Source organism: Lissotriton helveticus, chromosome 11, assembly GCF_964261635.1.
Source record: "Lissotriton helveticus chromosome 11, aLisHel1.1, whole genome shotgun sequence".
NCBI classification, from domain to species: domain Eukaryota; kingdom Metazoa; phylum Chordata; class Amphibia; order Caudata; family Salamandridae; genus Lissotriton; species Lissotriton helveticus.
Window position 1 is genome coordinate 809,883,427 of NC_136072.1, and position 19,098 is coordinate 809,902,524.

Here is a 19,098-nt window from a genome sequence, read left to right on the forward strand (position 1 = left end):
AAACAGATCCGCAAATTGTCCCAGCAGCTTCCGGCAGTCTTGTTGCTGCTCTGGGGTCAGGGTAGAGGAGAGCCTGATCCCTTCGATGGAGCCGTCTTTCTCGGAGGTGCTCATGAGATCTGGCAGAGGTTCGGAGTCGTCTTCAGCTCCGTCATCGGTCGCTAACAGCAGACTTAGTTCAGTGCGGGCAAAGTGCGGCTTGAGCCGGTTAGCGTGTAGAACCCAGAGGGGGTTCCTGGGGGACTCCATGTCCACCAGATAGGTGACGGGGCTTTTGCGCTCCACCACCTTGAAGGGCCCCGTCCATATGTCCTGGAGGGCACAAGGTTCAACCGGGGACATGACCCAGACCTGCTGGCCTGGCTCGAACTCGATGGACGAGGCGTTCTGGTCATACCAGCGCTTCATTTCCTCCTGGCTGGCCTCTAGGTTGGCCTCGGCAAGTTCCCTGAACTTCCGAGTCTGGTTGCGAAGCGTCAGGAGGTATCGGTAGACATCCGGTGGGGCATCTCGAACGGCTGTCTCCCAGCCCTCCTTGACCAGGCTGAGGGGGCCTCGGACCGGTGCCCGTACAATAGTTCAAAAGGGCTGAACCCTAGGGACTTCTGGGGTACCTCTCGGTAGGCGAATAGGAGGCAGGGCAGCAGGACATCCCATTTGCGTCGGAGCGGCTCCTCTAGGCCCTTGATCATCCCCTTCAGTGTTCTGTTAAACCGTTCCACTAGTCCATTTCCTTGGGGGTGATACGGGGTGGTGAACTTATAGGTGACCCCGCACTGTTGCCATAGGGACCGCATATGCTTCGATATAAAGTTGGAGCCCCGATCACTCACGACTTCTCGGGGGAAGCCGACTCGGGAGAAGATGCTCATGAGGGCTCGGCCCACCACGGGGGCCGTGATGGTTCGGAGGGGGATGGCCTCGGGATAGCGGGTGGCATGGTCCACCAGGACGAGGATGAAGCGGTGCCCCTGCGAGGTGCGAGGGTCCAGGGGCCCTACGATGTCTATTCCCACTCGCTCGAAGGGGGTAGTCACCACGGGAAACGGCTGGAGCGGGGCTTTGACTTTCCCCCCGCTCTTCCCGCTGGCTTGACAGGTCGGGCAGGTTCTGCAGTGGTTATGCACATCGTTGCGCATTTTCGGCCAATAGAAATGGGTCACCAGGCGGCTGTAAGTCTTGTCCTGCCCCAGGTGCCCGGCGAGGGGCACATCATGTGCTAAGTTCAGGAGGAAGTCTCTGAATCGGAGGGGCACGACCAGTACCCGGCTGGCCCCTAGTTCGGCAATCTTTTGCTCACTGTAGAGAAGGTCGTTGTCCCAATAGACCCAGTGGGACCCCGCGGGGTCTCCAGCGGCTTGAGTAGCGGCTTGCTGTCGGATTCCCTCGAGGGAGGGGCAGATTTTCTGTTCCTGCCGGAATTGTTCGCGGGTGGGGCCACCTTCTTGGCGCCATTGAGCTAGTTCTGGAAGGTGGCCGAGCTCGGTGAGATCTTCTTGGCCGGGCCCCTGGGGGCCGGGTTCGGGGTCGGCGTCCTCGGGGACGGCGGGCGGCGGAGGTGCGGGCCACTCCGGCTCCTCGGTCGGGGCTTCCTCCGTTGGGGTGGAGGCTCGGGCGGACATGGAGCAGGTGGTCGCACAGACCCACTCGGGAAGGCCTAGCATCCCCAGGTGCTCTCTCCGTTCGACGCCGGCCCAGGGGGAACTTTCCAGGTCGTTCCCAAGGAGGCAGTCCACGGGGGCATCATCTCGGACAGTCACTTTCAGCATGCCCGACACTCCTCCCCACTCGAAGGGGATGCGGGCCATCTGGCACAAAGTTTCCGAGTTGTCCGCCGACCGGACTGGGCACAGGACGTTAGGAAGGATCTGTTCTGGGGTCACCAGATGGCAGCGGACCGCCGTCACGCTGGCTCCCGTGTCCCAGAGGGCTTCGGCCCGGCGTCCATTGATGGAGACCCACTGGCGGTATTTCTGGGTGTTGCCTGGGATTGGGTCTCAGGGGACCAGGTCGTGGGTACCCAGGCATGCTAAGGTCATAGCGGCGGGCTCCCATTCGGCCTGCTCGTGGTTGTCGTCCTCTTCCTCGCTTCTTTCTTCACCCAGGGCGGCGGCCGCGATCTGGCGGTTTGGGGGACCGGTGGTGCCGGGTCGCTGGTTCATTGGGCAGAGAGGGTCATTCGCGTAATGGCCCTGTCGCTGGCATCTGTGGCACGTAACATTCGGGTGGGGCCCGGGTCTGGCTGGGGGGGCCCCTCTTCGGCCCAGGGATGGCGACGTGGAGGTAGGGAAGGACCCCTGGGGTGCGTCCCGTCCCCGGCTCTGGCCTCCTCCGCCGCCTCGGGGTCGGTGGTTCCCCGGGGATCCCCGGCCGTAGTCTCCCATCGGACTCCGGGGAACTCGGGTGCTCACCCATCTATCCGCCTCGACAGCGAGCTTTCGTGGCTCAGTCAGTTTGCTGTCAAGGAGGTGCTGCCGGAGTTCAATGAAGCAGTTATTGGCCAGATGTTCCCATAGAATGAGGTCGACCAATTGCTGGTAGGTGGTGGCCTGACAGCCTCTGATCCACCCCTCGAAGGCTCTGCTGTAAAAGTTTACGTACTCCACCCACGTGGTACCGGGGATTTTTTTGCAGTCTCGGAATCGCTGCCGGTACATCTCGGGGGTGAGTCCGTAGCGAGTGAGGAGGGCGGTCTTCATGTGCTCGTACGAGGTCATCTCGGTATCAGGGAGCTCCAGCAGGGCGTCTCTCCCTTCGTTGATAAACTTCCCCCACAGGCCGGCGCCCCAGTCCTTGAGGGGTACTCGATGGGCGGTCATGGCGACCTCATAGGCTTTGAACCACTGTTGGATGTTGTCGTTCTTATAGTACTCTTTGACGACATCCTTGGGTATGTGCACCTTCGTGTCCACCGGGGGGGGTGAGGTCTTGCCTCCGGAGGTGCCGGTCTCGTTTGTCTTGGCCTTAATTTCCAGTTCTTTGAGGCCGCGTTCGTGCTCGAGCATGAGTTTTTTCTCCTCGAGGTCTCTTTGTCTCCGCCTTTCTTCTAGGTCTCCTTCTAGCCGTAGCTGCTCGAGGGCTAACTTCCTTTCTGCCAGCTGGATCTCTCCTTCTTGTCTGAGTCGAGCGAGCTCCAACTCGTGGAGCCGGTTCCTCTCTCGTTCTCGGGCGTCTTCGTGGGAGAGGCCCGTGTCTGGGTTTGCGGGTCTCCCTCCCGCTGGGTTCGACTCAGCCTCCGGGCCTCCGTTCGGGCCCGGGTTATCTTCACTCGGGGGTGGCGCATCGCCGGCGTCCACCCAGGCCTGCAGGGCCGATTTAAAGTCTTCTTTGGTGCTTAAGCCAGTGGTAGCGATGCCTAGGTCTTTGCAGAATTGCTTTAGCTCCTTGTGACTGTAGTCTTCCATTTTCTCTTTCTGGAATTCTGTGCTCATGGTCGTACTGGGTTTTTCTTGGTAGTGAGTGAATCACTCTCTGTACGATCTGCGTGGGCTCGGATCCCGGCGCTTGCCACCAATGTTAGAAAGGCGACCCCGGGGGAGGTAGAAGATGTCTGGTCGACCACCCCTAGGTCCACCCCTCCTTCGAGAAGTAGCCGAGCGTTACCGAGAGGCCTCCTGGGTGAGGGTCCTCTCCTAGGATCGTACAGCAGAGTAATCACAACACTACACACGGACACCACACAGGAGGTCAAATTCTTAAGCTTTTATAGACAATAAAGGATGCTGGTTCTTGGTAGTATATACAGGCAGATCGAGGGATCCGTAAAGTCTCGTAAAGGGGGGTAAGGTAGCGGGACAGTCTCAACCTGGGTGGAAGAACGGATACCCTACGCACAGCTCTCAATCCTCGAGCTGGGGGGTTCCGAGAGGTCGGGTCGCGGCAGCGCCAGCAGGCTCTCAAGATGGTTTCAGCGAGATAGGCCGCGGCAGCGCCAGCAGGCTCTCAAGATGGTCTCAGCGAGGTAGGCCGCGGCAGCGCCAGCAGGCTCTCAAGATGGTCTCAGCGAGGTAAGCCGCGGCAGCGCCAGCAGGCTCTCAAGATGGTCTCAGCGAGGTAGGCCGCGGCAGCGCCAGCAGGCTCTCAAGATGGTTTCAGCGAGGTAGGCCGTGGCAGCGCCAGCAGGCTCTCAAGATGGTCTCAGCGAGGTAGGCCGCGGCAGCGCCAGCAGGCTCTCAAGATGGCTTCGGGTGACAGGAAGGATGAGTTCATCTGGTGTCGGCCGTGACAGCGTCAGCAGGGCTTCCAGTCCAGGATACAACTGGCGTCCTGCTCCGGGGCTGGCCCATATATAGGGCTGGAGTCCTTTGATGTCCGGACCCTCGCGCCTGGGGGCCGGGATGATGGTGTCCAGACACCCAGCAGGGGGGTGGAGCCAGCGCCCAGGGAGGCCGGTGGCGATCAATACCAGGCGTCCGGGGACGGCTGGGGACCATCGAAACTCCCCCTTCCTCCGGGATCCGTCGAGTGGCCACTCGACCGCCTGGGTGGATCCTGGCGCCTCGATGTCGGGGCTTCGCTGGAGCCGGGGCTAGGGCCGAGGCCACGTACCCCGGACGTGGAGGTTCCAAGATGGCGTCGGGGAAGGCCTCGTGTTCGGGCGTGATGGGCCTGGGATGGAGCTAGGCCGGTAGTGTTGATCTGGGATGGTAACCGGACCGGCAATGTTGGTCGTGCATGGTCGGGCTGGAGGGGCTGCCCGAGGCGGAGTGGAGGGCTGATGTCGTCTGGGGCCCGCCGCGCTGGAGAGGTAGGACCACGCCACGAGGCCGGGTCCAACAGCGCCGAATGGAGAAGAACCACTTACAAACCCGCTGTTGATGATGCAATATCTCATGGGAACGGGCAGCCACCTGACCAAATGGCTTACGAACGGTATTAGAACAGGGAGGGCGTCATCGTTACAGCCTCTGAGAGCCAAATGGGAGGGGACATCAGCAGGCCGCTCAGGGATAAGGACTGGGAAAGAATCCTTAAATTTCCAAAGAAAGTGTCAAGAAACTTGAAGTTTAAGTTCATACAACTGATGGTTCTGCATAGGGCGTATCTAACACCCGCCTACACGCAATGTTCCCTAACACACCTGATAATTGCCCCCGGTGCGGTGCGGCCGACGCACGGCTAATGCACATGATATGGGACTGCCCGAAACTAGGGTACTACTGGAAAACGATACATGAGGCGCTGCTTAATCTGGCTCCTTCCAAGCCGATTGACACCATAGAATATGCAATATTAGGGCTGGGGCCTGTGGAGCTCAGAAAAAGTGTAGCTACACGATTCACTGACCTGGCCATGCTACTTGCGAAACGCACAATCATAATGCGATGGAAGTCGGCCCGACCATCGGGCCCAGAGGTATGGAGGGCGGAGGTGGTGCGCTGGGGAAAGGCAGAAGGCGTGACACTGCAACGCGAAGAGCGCAGGGGACTCAGGAAAACCCCAATATCCTTAGATTGGCATGCCACACTGTTGGCATTTGCGGCGGAAGGGGACACCGCATCAGACTCATTATCCACCGCCGGTTAGGACGAGGATGGTGTGCCTGAAGTATTTGTTACTTATTATACAGTTAACGCTACCTTGCACTCAGATGAGAGAATGCATTTCTAGGTGCAACGACTGGAAACCTTATGCAATTATTATGTATGTAGTCCCTGTGTGGTATGTGATGGGTCCAGAATTGGAAATCAGCAGTGATAAGTAGAGCCATTGTGGGGAGGTGAGAGAGGGCTTGGGGACCTGGTCAGAAACGTTCGCACTAATACGGGCCCTGTGGGTCTCTTCCCCAGAAGCAGAGGCTGAGAACTTAAAGAGTCCTTTCAAAGATGGCTTTATTTTTGAGTAAGTCTTTCTCTGTCGGCTGGTTAGGCGCTCTCGGGCAAAAGCGGCCGGGTCGTAGGTCGCTGACGTCGGGGAATCCAGGATGTCGCAGTCTCTGGTCTGTTCTCCTCAGGACCCAGGGCGCCCCGTGTGGAAGAAGAGAAACAAGTATTAGACTTGCTCGGGCTCTACAGTTGTTGGGGACCAGGAGTGAGGGGAGCTAGTGGTCAAGTGCATTCACATCAGTGTGGCTCGTGAGGGGTTGTGCACGTGACAAAGGGGATGCAGGGCACTCGATTCAAGGTCGGTACGCTTAGTCTACGGGAGGGAGGAGTTTCTGTCCCAACCAACCCGCCATGCGACCCCGTACCTGTTGGAGCCACACTCCTCCCGTAGGAGTGTGGCGGGGCGGCTCGTGTGTCCGGTGGCCTCCTGGCTTCTCAGACTCTTCTCCGGGACTCGCTGGGTTCTCCACGTCTTCGGGATCACGGCTCACTCGCTCCTCGGCTCCTCTCCTCTCCTCTCCAGGGAAACGTTGTCCGTCTCTTCCTGCTTCCGGGGCTCTTTTGACGCATGTGCGTCCATCGTCAGGGGCGGGGCTTCCGGTGTTGCTTCCCATCCCTTAAAGGCATAGTGCGGGTTTCCGTCCCTCGTCGGCCACCAGTACTCGGGGTCCCCGGAGGTCCAGTCTTCTCCCTCAGGGCGGTCAGGGTGCTGCGTAGAGGGAACGGAGGTACGTGAAATACAGGTGGCTGACCACCAGTCCGTGTCCTGAACACTCTCATCAGGAGCCGACAACCCCACCCCGTCACAGCCATGTATCATAAAGTTTTACTGCAATCACCTATGAGTGCCGGGAGAGGAAGGGAAGGGGTAGAGGGGGTTTAGCATGGAATTATTTGGATAAAAAATGAAAATGTTTAATCATAGTACTTGATACTGAAGATATGTGTACATATCAGACTGTAGAACGTATGATTATGATGTGATACCTGCAATTGTACCTATCTATCCTGCTAATAAAAAAGATTTTAAAAACAAAATGTGTGTATAACCCATTGTCACACAGTCTGTGTAGAATTGTATGATATATGTCTCTGCCATTAGCACCAACAAGGATGTGGATTGGGGTTGCAATCACTTGTTACAGTCTCATAACTTGCAATTACTTCGGAATGAAAATTTTTCTAGCTAACGTAACGGAAAGTTTCAATTCTATTAAGGACTAGGAGGCAAGGATTATGAAGTCCTTTCTTCTCTTTATTACCATAGCAGATTCAAAGAAAAAAACAATCACAAACTTTTCTGGAACTACATAACTACATAAGCACATGGGGCACAGTGTCCATAGTAACTGCCAGCCAATGATGATGGTGTCCGTCGTATAACTGGCCGTGACGTCCCTTCTGCTTCCTCTTCTTCTCTGTGAGGAAAAACCCCGGGAACGTTCATCAATCCTTCTGGTCTTGTCCTAAACCAACACAAGACAAACCGTTATATTATTCCTCTTCCATGTAAGGAAGCATATAATGGCAGTACACAGCACTTCCATGAAACCAAACGACATTGAAACTATGTCAAGGAGAATGTAACACATCTGAATATAATAATACACATGTATTCCATCATATCTCCTAAAACAGCAGAACCCTTCGAAATCAACAGTAAGTCGCTACTTACCGAAGTACGAAGATCACGGGTGGGTCGAGACCCGCAAGTCTCGGGAGGGATAATCCTCGCCTCCTAGTCCTTAATAGAATTGAAACTTTCCGTTACGTTAGCTAGGAAAATTTTCATTTTATGTCAGGACGGAGGCGAGGATTATGCAGGTTTAAAGCCTATCCACCGCCAGTTCTGCCGCGCCATAGATGGGTTTGAAGTAAAACTTCTTGAATGTGGACTCGGAGGACCAATCCGCCGCAGCCATAATGTCCTCCAGTCGACCGCCCACCTGCACGGCCTTAGAGGCCATTGCTCCTCTCGTGGAGTGAGCTCCAAATCTGGTGATATCCACCCCCGCCTCCGGCATGATCCAACGGACCCACCTGGCAATGGATGGAGCTGAAACGGCCCTAAAAGGTTTATGCAGAGCAATAAGGAGCTGACGCTCCCCAGGGGGGCGATATTCCGCCGTCATGTCCTCATACGCCTTGAGGTATCGCACCACACACAGCTTGGGTTGGTCTGGAAACGTAGAGTATGATACCGACCTGATATTGGTCTTGGTCCTCCTAGCAACCGTGAAAGTGACTCCATCTGGGGTGAACATCCGTGCCGTGATATCCAGTGCCCTCACGTCCGAGACGCGTTTGCACGAAACCAGGCACAGCAGGATCGCCAGCTTAGCCGACAATTCTTTCCTGGTGAGGTACTGATTATCCCGCCAGGAGCCGAGGAACCGCAGTACAATGTTGACATCCCAGAGGAACTCATACCTGGGTGCCGGGGGCTTAGAAAGTCTGGCACCTCTCATCAGTTTGCAGACCCAAGGGTGCTCTCCCCCGGCTTACCGTCAATGTGGGCATGTCCCGCCGAAATGGCGGACCTGAAAGAATTAATAGACCGATAGGCCAACCCAGAGTGAGCCAACTCGGCCAGGAAATTCAGGATGTGGCTAACGTCTGCCCCCACGAGATCGGCGTGTCTTCCCAGACACCAACGACGCCACCTTTGCCAAGCCGAGCGGTACCTTTTGACAGTTCCTGGAGCCCAAGCTATACGGATGAGGTTATCAGCGTCCGCCAAAAGGCGGCTGTCTTGCCAACGTCCCCTGAAATCCTCCATGCCATGAGGTGCAATGTCTCCTGAAGCACCAGAGGGTGAGGCTCACCTAGAGGGCCCGAGAGCAATGAAGGGAACAAGGGCAGCCGAGTCGGGCCGTCCCAAGACAGTTCCAACAGAGGAGGAAACCACGCCTGGGCCCGCCAGAAGGGGGTCTCTAAGATCAGGGACGCTTGTTGTCGACGCACTTGAGCCGCCACTCGTGGAATCATGAGAAAAGGTGGAAACGCATACGCCTACTCCAGTGTCCAGTTCTGCAAGAACGCATCGACCGCCGTTGCCTCCGGGTCCGGCCTCCAGCTCACGAACCTCGGGAGTTGATGGTTGAGGTGTGACGCAAAAAGGTCCACCGAGTACGGCCCCCACCTGTCCATCAAAGCCTGGAAGACCGCCTGGTGCAGTCACCAGTCGCTGAAGTCGTGGAAGTTCCTGGAAAGCCAATCCGCAATCGAATTCTGTGTGCCCGGAAGATACTCCGCCGACACCAAAATCGGCCTCTCCAGGCAATAATGCCAGAAATCCTTTGCCAGGTCCACCAAGGCCAGAGACCGAGGCCCGCCCAGGCGATTGATATATTGCACCGCTGACACATTATCCATGCGCAGCAGAATGCAGCATGCCACCTGGTTCTGAGTCAGAGACTTCACCGCGAAGGAACCCGCTAGGAGTTCCAAGCAGTTGATGTGAAGCTGGAGCTCCTCCTCCGACCAGCGGCCCCCCATCGTTATCTCGCCGCAGCGCGCTCCCCAGCCCGACCTGCTGGCGTCCGATTCGATGATCCGGTCCGGACTGGAACCAAAGATCGCTCTTCCGTTCCATGCACTCATGTGTTCGATCCACCAACGTAATTCCGTTCTCGTCTCTTCCGTGAGGGAGATGAGCTCGGAGTACGTGAGCCCCTTGCCCCTTCCTGAGATGCTGCGCCTTCAGCCGCTGAAGGGCTCTGTAGTGTAGTGGGCCTGGGAAAATTGCCTGAATCGAGGATGAAAGGAGGCCCACGATTCGAGCTAGCTATCGAAGGAAGATTCTGTCCTTCCGAAGGACCTGGGAGAGCTCCTTGCGAATTTTGTTCACCTTCTGTTGAGGAAGGCTGAAGGAGGCCGAGTCGATGAGGAACCCCAAAAATGTGATCTGCCTCGACGGATGGAGGACAGATTTTTGGGCATTCACTACAAACCCCAGCTCCTGGAGCAGCGCAATAGTCATGCTCAAGTTGGAGCGCAGCCGGTCCTGCGACTGATCCAGAATCAGTATATCGTCGAGATATACTATCAATCTTACGCCCCTCTAGTGCAGTGTTTCCACCACCGGCCGCAGGAGCTTCGTAAAACACCATGGGGCCGAAGAGAGGCCGAAGGGCAGTGCTTGAAACTCGAAAACCTCCCCGCCCCATAGGAATTGGAGAAAACGCCGGTGAGGCGGGAAGATGGGGACCGTGAGGTAAGCGTCCTTCAAATCCAGACGCACCATCCAATCCCCCCTGAGGAGAATATCGCGCAGGAGATGAATCCCCTCCATTTTGAAATGGCGATAAACCAGCCATTCTTTGAAGTTCCGCAGGTTTATGACTGGGCAAAACCCTTTGTCCTTTTTCCTGGACTAAAAAGATGTTGCTCAAGAACCCCGACGGGTGGAGATGAGTCCTGCGGATCGCTCCCTTCCTGAGGAGTTCTGCCACTTCGTTGTCGATCAGAACCCTGTCTTCGGTGGAAAAAACCAGTGGGCGAGGGCGTGCACTCTGACGGGGAGAACCGTAGAACTCTATCCGGAAACCCCGGACTGTTTGGAGAACCCACGGGTCTGAAGTGATCTTGCACCAGTTGTGGAAATGGTCCCGTAGCCTCCCTCCCAGGACGGACGGGGAAAAAAGGGTAACACTCACCGGATGGACCTCCTGGTGCGTTGGCTCCGCCACGAAAGCCTCTGCTGCGCCCTTTGCCGGCGCCTCTACTGGGGTAGAAATTTCCCTGTCGGCCGTCGTTCCAGCCGTTGTTACGACGCTGCTGGTTCTTGTTATTAGGGCCTTGTTGTTACTGGTGGCCGGAGGAGCGACCACGTCCTCTTCCGGCCCCAGCAAAAACCAGTCTGGGAAAAATCTTTTTGATTGACGTCTGAGATTTATCCAAAGCGGAGAAAGTAGTGACGAACTAGTTTAACTCCTTTATGAAGGGTTCGCCAAACAACTTGCCCTGTGCAATAGGCCCTGCTTCTGAAGTGGCCAGGTCCCCAAGCTTGGGATCTATCTTAATGAGGAGTGACCTCCTCCGCTCAGCCGCCAATGCACAGTTCGCATTACCCAAGAAGCATAGGGCTCGCTGTGCCCAACCTGCCACGACCTCCGTGGACATCGCCGTCCCCGACTCCTTGGCCCTCTCGGCCAACAGGATGATCTGGGTCACGGGGTCCACGGCGTCCAGGAGCTTATCCTGACAGTTGCGCCATGAACGATCTATGCCCTTCTTAGGGTCCTTCATGAACTTCGCAAAGAACGCGCAGAGCTTCTCATCAATGTCCGGGGTGACAGCCACCCTGCCCTCCAATTTCGGGCGAGGGCATTCACCCCGCATGCGGGTCCTAACCTTCCTGTCCAGGGGTTGGCGAACTTTACCCGCGACATACACCGCCACTTTGGGGTCAGGGATCCATTCTGACGATATAGGGTGGTAAATCCTCGTCGGGTCAAACATGTCAGAGGTCTTGTCGTCACCCTCCTGGGACCCCGATGAGTGAGACGCCGGGCCCCAAGGTCGACCCGAGTACTCCTCCTCATCCTCCGAGGAGGCCTCCTCATCGGTAACACCCTCTCCCTCTACAGGGAAACCATCCTCCTGGTCCGTTTCCGGGGCGACCTCGTCGCCATCCTCTCCGGGGTAGAACCCCTCCTGGCAGCCTACGTGTTTTAACGTCCGCGCACTCTTACGGAAGGAGTCCCTCAATCAGTCCAACTCCTCCAGGTGCCCCGCATGACGTTTTGCAGATTTCTTGCCCCCACCCTGCGCGCCCTTGGGTCTGCGATCAACGGGCACTGTGTTACCAAACACCCCGGGGATGCTTTGGGCAAGTGCGTCCACTCTCTCCCACAGGGGCGCCAGTACCGTGTCCAGAGCCTGAGAAAGCGCGCGACCCACCGCCGGCGGCAAGAGTTGGGAGATGCATAACTCTTCCGCCTCCTGAATGGGGGGGGTTTACTTGCTCCGAAGACTGCATAATAGGAGGGTGTGAGCACCAAACGCCTTTATCTTAAAATACAAAAGGGCAGCCCCCTCGGTGCTCTCGCAGCTTATCTGCCAGAAAGCAGGTGCAGTACCCGTTTCCGTAACTACATGGCGTCGCGCAGCAACGCGCGGTAAAAATCGCCAAAGACGGTGTCAGGCGAGGGTTGGTGAGGCAGGAACGTATATCGCCTCAGCGCGCCGCAAGATGGGGAGGAGACCGCGAGCGCAGCTTCTCCCCAACGACGGCACCCCTCAAAGCCGGGAAAACGCGAGGACGCGCCTCACACGGTCCGCGATGGAAGCGGCAGTAACGGCGCAAGCAGCGCCTGGCGCGCGTCACTCTGCCGACTCAACGATGTTAGCAAGCACACTTCGAGAAACAGGCAGTAATGCAGAGGTCACAAATCGCTTAAACAAATCGCTTAACAATAAAGTACCACAGAACGTCAGAAAGATATGAAAGTGACTTATCTGACGAGCAGAGAAGAAAGAGGGAGTGGAAGGGACGTCACGGCCAGTTATACGACGGACACCATCATCATTGGCTGGCGGTTACTATGGACACTGTGCCCCATGTGCTCATGGGAGCTGTAGTTCCAGAAAAGTTTGTGATCGTTTTTTTCTTTGAATCTGCTATGGTAATAAAGAGAAGAAAGGACTGCATAATCCTCGCCTTCGTCCTGACATAGAATTCATCTGTACTGTAGGGAGTCTACACGCACTGCACTTACTGACCTACTTTCTACATGAGCCCTTACACCTAGGCTCTTGCATCTTTTTGAGAGAGTCCCTGGAACAATTCGAACATTTTGAACTTGTTCTGACTCTGCCACACTAGGAACAGGTGATGGCGCGTCCTCTTGTACGTTCACCACGTCCTAATTAACACGGCACTTCCCCGATGCCATTCTGACTTCTAAGCGTCACGCCACACAAGCCAGGTAAGCGGACGCCTTTCCCCCTACAAGGTTATGTTGCTGCCGATATGCCTTCACGGAGTCTAGTCTTAGCCATTTAATTGACCTCACTGGAGTCAGCGCTCTCCGTTCCTTTTCACATAAATTGTTAGTGAGGGCGCCACCTTAATTTATTCACCGTTTACTGAGCCTCATCCAAGCCTGCGAGGCCCCAAACCTTTTAATTACGAATTGCCAGCTATCTCTTCCCTGACAAGGTAATGTTGTTGCCGGGTTGTCTTCTCTGAGATTCACGTTCTCGAACTAATCTTAGTCACCCCTTTGAGTCTCCGGATTTTTCTCCTATATTGTTAGCGACGATTGCGCCACCTTTTTTATTCACGGTATTTGCCTAGTCTCAGCCGCATATCGGGTCTCACTCCAGTTAGCTAGTCACCGGCCCCTTTTAATTGCAAGCGATTACTGCGCCACCCTGCTTAGTCCCACCACACAATAGACCTCTCACCTCCTATTTGACCGGTTATCATAGAAAACGGTTATTATAGTTCACCACTAGGGACTACGTTCGTTAACCTGTAACATTACTTTACCGATCCAGGCTGAACAGACAGCACTGGTACAGTGCCACCTTGAGCTCTATGGTCTACAACTGGGCCTTCGTCACTTCACCAGCCTAAGGTCACACCCCATGGGCCTGCCTCCAGTGATCGGTTTGGGTATATGAATTTCCAGAACAGAACTTGTAAGGTCTATCAGCCAAATAAGTTTGGCCCAACTGACATGAAGTACACTATGTCAGTAAGTGCTATAATCACCTCTAAACAGAGTGAGAGAGTGTGAGTCACATGTGTGAGAAGAACATAGTGTAATCACGAACTGGTCACCAAAATCCAGAACAGCTTATTATGGATAACCATCAAACGAACCAAGTGATCAGTCATATCATTTGGTCTTCCACACTATGAACAGGCCGGTCTTTAGATCATCTAGACCCCGTGCCACACAGTAAGTTGTTAGTACTGGATAGGGTCCACAGTGTGTTGTGAACCATCAATTGTTGGCCAGTTGGTGATGGTTGAGAGTGGTGAAAAAACAGTGCAACATAACAAAAACGTGGTGAGTCTAAAATAGGGTGATGTGTCAAAACTATTTTTTATTAGGAACAAAGCACATCCCCTAATTAAAAGAACAGGAACAGTGCAAAAGACAGTATGGAAAAAATGACTGTCGCTAATAGGGCCGACATGTTTCTGCCTAGTGGGCTAAACGTCCCTTGGCTTTCATCAGGGCCACTGCTCTTAAATGTTGCTACTGTACCAAATCTGTGAAGAGTAAAACAAAAACCTTTTTACACCATACTAATCAGTGAAAAATAGGGGAAAAAGTGCAAGTAGGAACGATACAACCTTTACCTACATTTGTGTACACATCCTCCTTGTCACATGGATACTCAGCATAATCTAAGGGGAGATATACAACTGTTACTCGTATTGATACAAAGCTATTACCGCTTCACAAACACATATGCTCACAACATCTCATACATAAGTTATAAGGTATTTGAAAATAATTGCTCACCCAAAATGACAGGGGACTGGACCTCACCTCACCTGGACCGTGCTCGGGTATAAGAGGACCAGCGCTGTGGAACAAAAGGTGTGTAAGCAGGGTATTGCATCGAAGCTCCATTCTATCTGTAGAATCTAATGGTGCCTCACTATCCTGCTCAATATATCCAATATTCCACAACTTTATTCAGTGGTACAAACGACCCCCAAACGTTGGTCGCTACCACTTAGACTGGCATTGCAGGAACGCCTATCTAATTCTTAAGCATACAAAGAAGATATCTATGTTGTCACACTCGAAGTTGGTTACACTATGCTGTTTGTATCAATCATTTAGGATAAATCAAGCCTGATCTAGCCTTCCAGCAAGTTAAAATCAGAAGTGACGCATATCACTAGAATAGCCCCAATAGGTCCCCTCTCACCTGTCCGTCGGTGCCACCAACCTTTCCTGAGGCTTGGGGGTGGCATTGATGTGGCAGAAATGAGCGTATAAATACAAATGCTCAATGGGGACTACTTTACGATCGTGCAACCTATAACGAACAGGTTATGTAAAGCACTGTATATTCTCTCACTTAAAGTTCATGCTAGGTCTTGAGGTGTCCATATTGTATTATTCCTTGATTAAGATAATGGAATACCAGTGGACAAAGGCAGCGCCGTGACCTACTGTCTAAACAAGATCCGGGCGTTTGGATCATTCCGCGGAACTACAACATGACGTCACTTGTAGGAAGGGGCGATCTCCGAGGGTCAGGTGGTGCTCACCCGACCACACCAGGACCCACCTCTCCCACAGAACTTGCCAAATCTTGATTGTGAGGTCCTCACCGGGGAGGACTTCGGGTCTAGGATCGTACACACTGAGCTCACACCACACTACTAACAGACACCACACCGGTGGGTTTTAGTAACAAGATCTTTATATAAGCAAATAGCGAGGAAGCACTCTTATATACACAGGGGTCAAGGGACCACAAAGTCTTGGAGGATTCGGGAAGGGGGAAGCGGGACAGTCTTTTAGTCTCTGGGTCAATACGAGCCGTACCCTACGCACAGCTCTCAATCCTCGAGCCGGGGGGTACGGGATGATAGTCGTACTGGTTGCCTCACCTCTGTCGAGTCGGCTCGGTCGTGATGGTAGTCTCGATGGTCCAGCCGGACCAGAGTACTCCTCGAGCCGCGACGAGGTCAGCAGGGCTCGATCTGGAGAGGTTCGTGAGAGCCGCGACAGCGTCAGCAGGGCTCGGATGGTCTTTGAGGTCGAGCCGTGACAGCGTCAGCAGGGCTCCGGTGGTGCAAGTTCAGCTTGAGCCGCGACAGCGTCAGCAGGGCTCCGATGGTTCAGTTCAGCTTGAGCCGCGACAGCGTCAGCAGGGCTCCGATGGTTCCGTTCAGCTTGAGCCGCGACAGCGTCAGCAGGGCTCCGAGGGTTCAGTTCAGCTTGAGCCGCGACAGCGTCAGCAGGGCTCCGAGGTTCCAGATGAGTTCTTCTTTAGGGTCAGCCGCGATCAGATCAGCAGGGCTTCAGGTCCAAGATACAACTGCCCGCTAGTTGTCGGGCGGGCCCAGTTATAGTCCTTCTGCTCTTTGATCTCCGGGCCCTCGCAGGCGGAGGTCTCAAGCCCTGGGGACTGGTCGTTGGCGAGGTCCGGCGGTTGGCTCTTTGATCCCTTGGAAAGATGGGTCCGGGAATTCCCAGACGCCCAGCGGGTCTGGAGCCAGCCCTCGGGGAGGCCAGAGGGGTGATCGAAACTGGCCCACAGGGGAGGCCCAAGGTGTGACAGATACCAGCCCCTCAGAGGAGGCCGGAGGTGCCATCGAAACTCCCTGGCTTATCTCACTCGGGGAGCCCTTTACCCCCGGCTGGGACTGGCGCGCCTTTGGAGTCTGGGTTTCGCTGGGGCCGGGGTCACGCTAGGCCCAGGGAGACAGGGATGTCGGGGAGGGAAGATGGCGTCCGGGCCTTGTGGGGCATGCCAGGTCTAGGCGCTCGGAGCCGGGAGCGGGACGGGGACGTGCGGCCTGGTCGTGGGTTTACGGGGGTTCGGGCTCATCGGGGGTGAGACGACCAGGCTGCTGGGTGCAGGCTATTCTTACGGGGATGCTGCGCAGGGGCTCAGGGTACAGGCCTACGCTCGCAGGGTTCTGAGGGACAGAGACGGGCCACGCCACGAGGCCGGGTCCAACACGCGTCCCCCCCAGCTGAAGGCGGGGAGAACTACCCATCCTCTTGGGGGTTCTCTTCGCTGAGGCGGAAGAATCTGGACAGGCTGTCTCGTTGGCGTGGTCAGGGCCAGGCCGGTGCTCAACAGTGAAGTCCATCCCCTGGAGGGAGATGGACCAGCGCAGCAATTTGGGGTTCTCCCCTCTCATCTGCATTAGCCACCGGAGGGGTCGGTGGTCGGTCTGGACCCGGAAGTGAGTACCGAACAGGTAGGGCCTCAGCTTCTTCAGGGCCCAAACCACCGCGAAGGCCTCCCGCTCGATGGTGCTCCACCTTTGTTCTCGAGGGAGTAGCCTTCGGCTAATGAATGCCACTGGTTGGTCTAGGCCGCTCTCGTTCACCTGGGACAGGACCGCTCCGATGCCATGCTCGGACGTGTCCGTCTGGACTACAAACTCTCGTGAGTAGTCGGGGGCCTGTAGGATGGGGGCGGTGCACGTGGCGTCTTTCAGCGTTTCGAACGCCTCCTGGCAGGCGGAGGTCCAGCTGACTTTCTTCGGCTAGTTCTTGGAGGTTAGCTCCGTGAGGGGGGGCTACGATGCTGCCGTAACTCTTGATGAACCGGCGGTAGTACCCCGTGAGCCCTAGAAACGCCCGCACTTCCGTCTGGGTCGTGGGGGCCTCCCAGGCCACGATGGCATCGATCTTGGGCTGGAGGGGGGCTACGAGGCCGCTTCCGACCTGGTGCCCGAGGTAGATTACTGACCCATGTCCGATCTGGCACTTGCTTGCCTTAATGGTGAGACCAGCCCTCCTCAGGGCGGTCAGCACCGCCCAGAGGTGCTCGGGCCAGTGGGAACTGTACACCGCGATATCGTCCAGATACGCAGCGCTGAACTCTTCCAACCCCGCCAGTACCTGGTTCACCAGCCTCTGGAAGGTGGCGGGGGCGTTCTTCATCCCGAAGGGCATCACCCGGAAATGGTAGTGACCATCCGGGGTGGAAAAAGCGGATCTTTCCTTAGCTCCCTCGGTGAGGGCGATCTGCCAGTATCCACTGGTCAGGTCGAATGTGCTAAGGAAGCGAGCAGCCCCGAGGCGATCGATAAGCTCGTCGGCTCGGGGGATGGGATGAGCATCGGTTCTGGTGACTGCGTTGAGCCCGCGGTAGTCCACGCAGAACCTCAGCTCGGGAGCGGCACCCGGGGCGGCTGCCTTCGGAACCAGGACCACGGGGCTAGCCCATGGGCTGTCAGAGGCTTCGACCACCCCGAGGGCCAACATCTTCGATACCTCGGCCTTGATACAGGCCCGGACTCGGTCAGGGACGCGGTAGGCTCTGTGCCGTACCGGTGGACTGTCCCCGGTGTCCACGTCGTGGACGCACCAGCTGGTGATGCCGGGGGTGAGGGAGAAGAGGTCCGAGAACTGTCCCAACAACTGGCGACAGTCCGCGCGCTGCTCTGGAGAGAGGGAGGAGGAGAGACTCACTCCCTCTACGGAGCCATCTTTCTCTTTCGTGGACAGGAGATTGGGGAGAGGCTCCGTTTCTTCTTCTTCCCCATCGTCCGTGGCGAGGAGCAAACTCAACTCGGACCGGGCGAAGTGGGGCTTGAGGCGGTTCACGTGAAGGACCCGCAAGGGGTTCCTGGGGGACTCTACATCAATGAGGTAGGTCACCTGACTTTTGCGTTCGATCACCTTGAAGGGCCCTGTCCACTTGTCTTGCAGGGCACAGGGCTCTACGGGGGCCATCACCCAGACCCGCTGTCCGGGCTGGAACTCGACCAGAGTGGCATTTTGGTCATATCACCGTTTCATTTCTTCTTGACTGGCCTCGAGGTTTGCCTCGGCCAGCTCTCGGAACTTCCTCGTCTGGTTCCGGAGGGCCAAAATGTATCGAAACACATCGGGAGGGGGCTCCGGGGCCGCCGTCTCCCACCCTTCCTTGACCAGGGTGAGGGGTCCCCGGACGGGGTGCCCATAGAGCAGCTCGAAGGGGCTGAACCCCAGGGACTTCTGGGGGACTTCGCGGTACGCGAAGAGGAGACAGGGGAGGAGGACGTCCCACTTACGTCTCAGGGGCTCTTCGAGACCCATGATCATCCCTTTGAGGGTCCGGTTGAAGCGTTCCACCAGACCGTTCCCCTGGGGGTGATATGGGGTGGTGAACTTGTAGGTCACCCCACATTGCTGCCAGAGGGACTTCATGTATTTCGAGATGAAGTTGGTCCCTCGGTCGCTGACGACCTCTCGGGGGAATCCCACCCTGGAGAAGATGGACATGAGGGCCCGCCCCACTACAGGGGCGGTCACCGTCCGGAGGGGAATGGCTTCGGGGTAGCGGGTGGTATGGTCCACCAGCACTAGGATAAAGCGGTGCCCCAAGGAGGTCTGGGGGGTCGAGGGGGCCCACGATGTCGATTCCCACCCTCTCAAAGGGGGTACTGACCACGGGGAAGGGTTGGAGAGGAGCCTTGCGCTTCCCTCCGCTCTTTCCGCTGGACTGACACGTGGGGCGGGACTTGCAGTGGCCTTCTACATCGGAGCGCATGCCCGGCCAGTAGAAGTGGGTGACCAGGCGATGGTACGTTTTGTCTTGTACCAAGTGTCCCGCCAGGGGTACG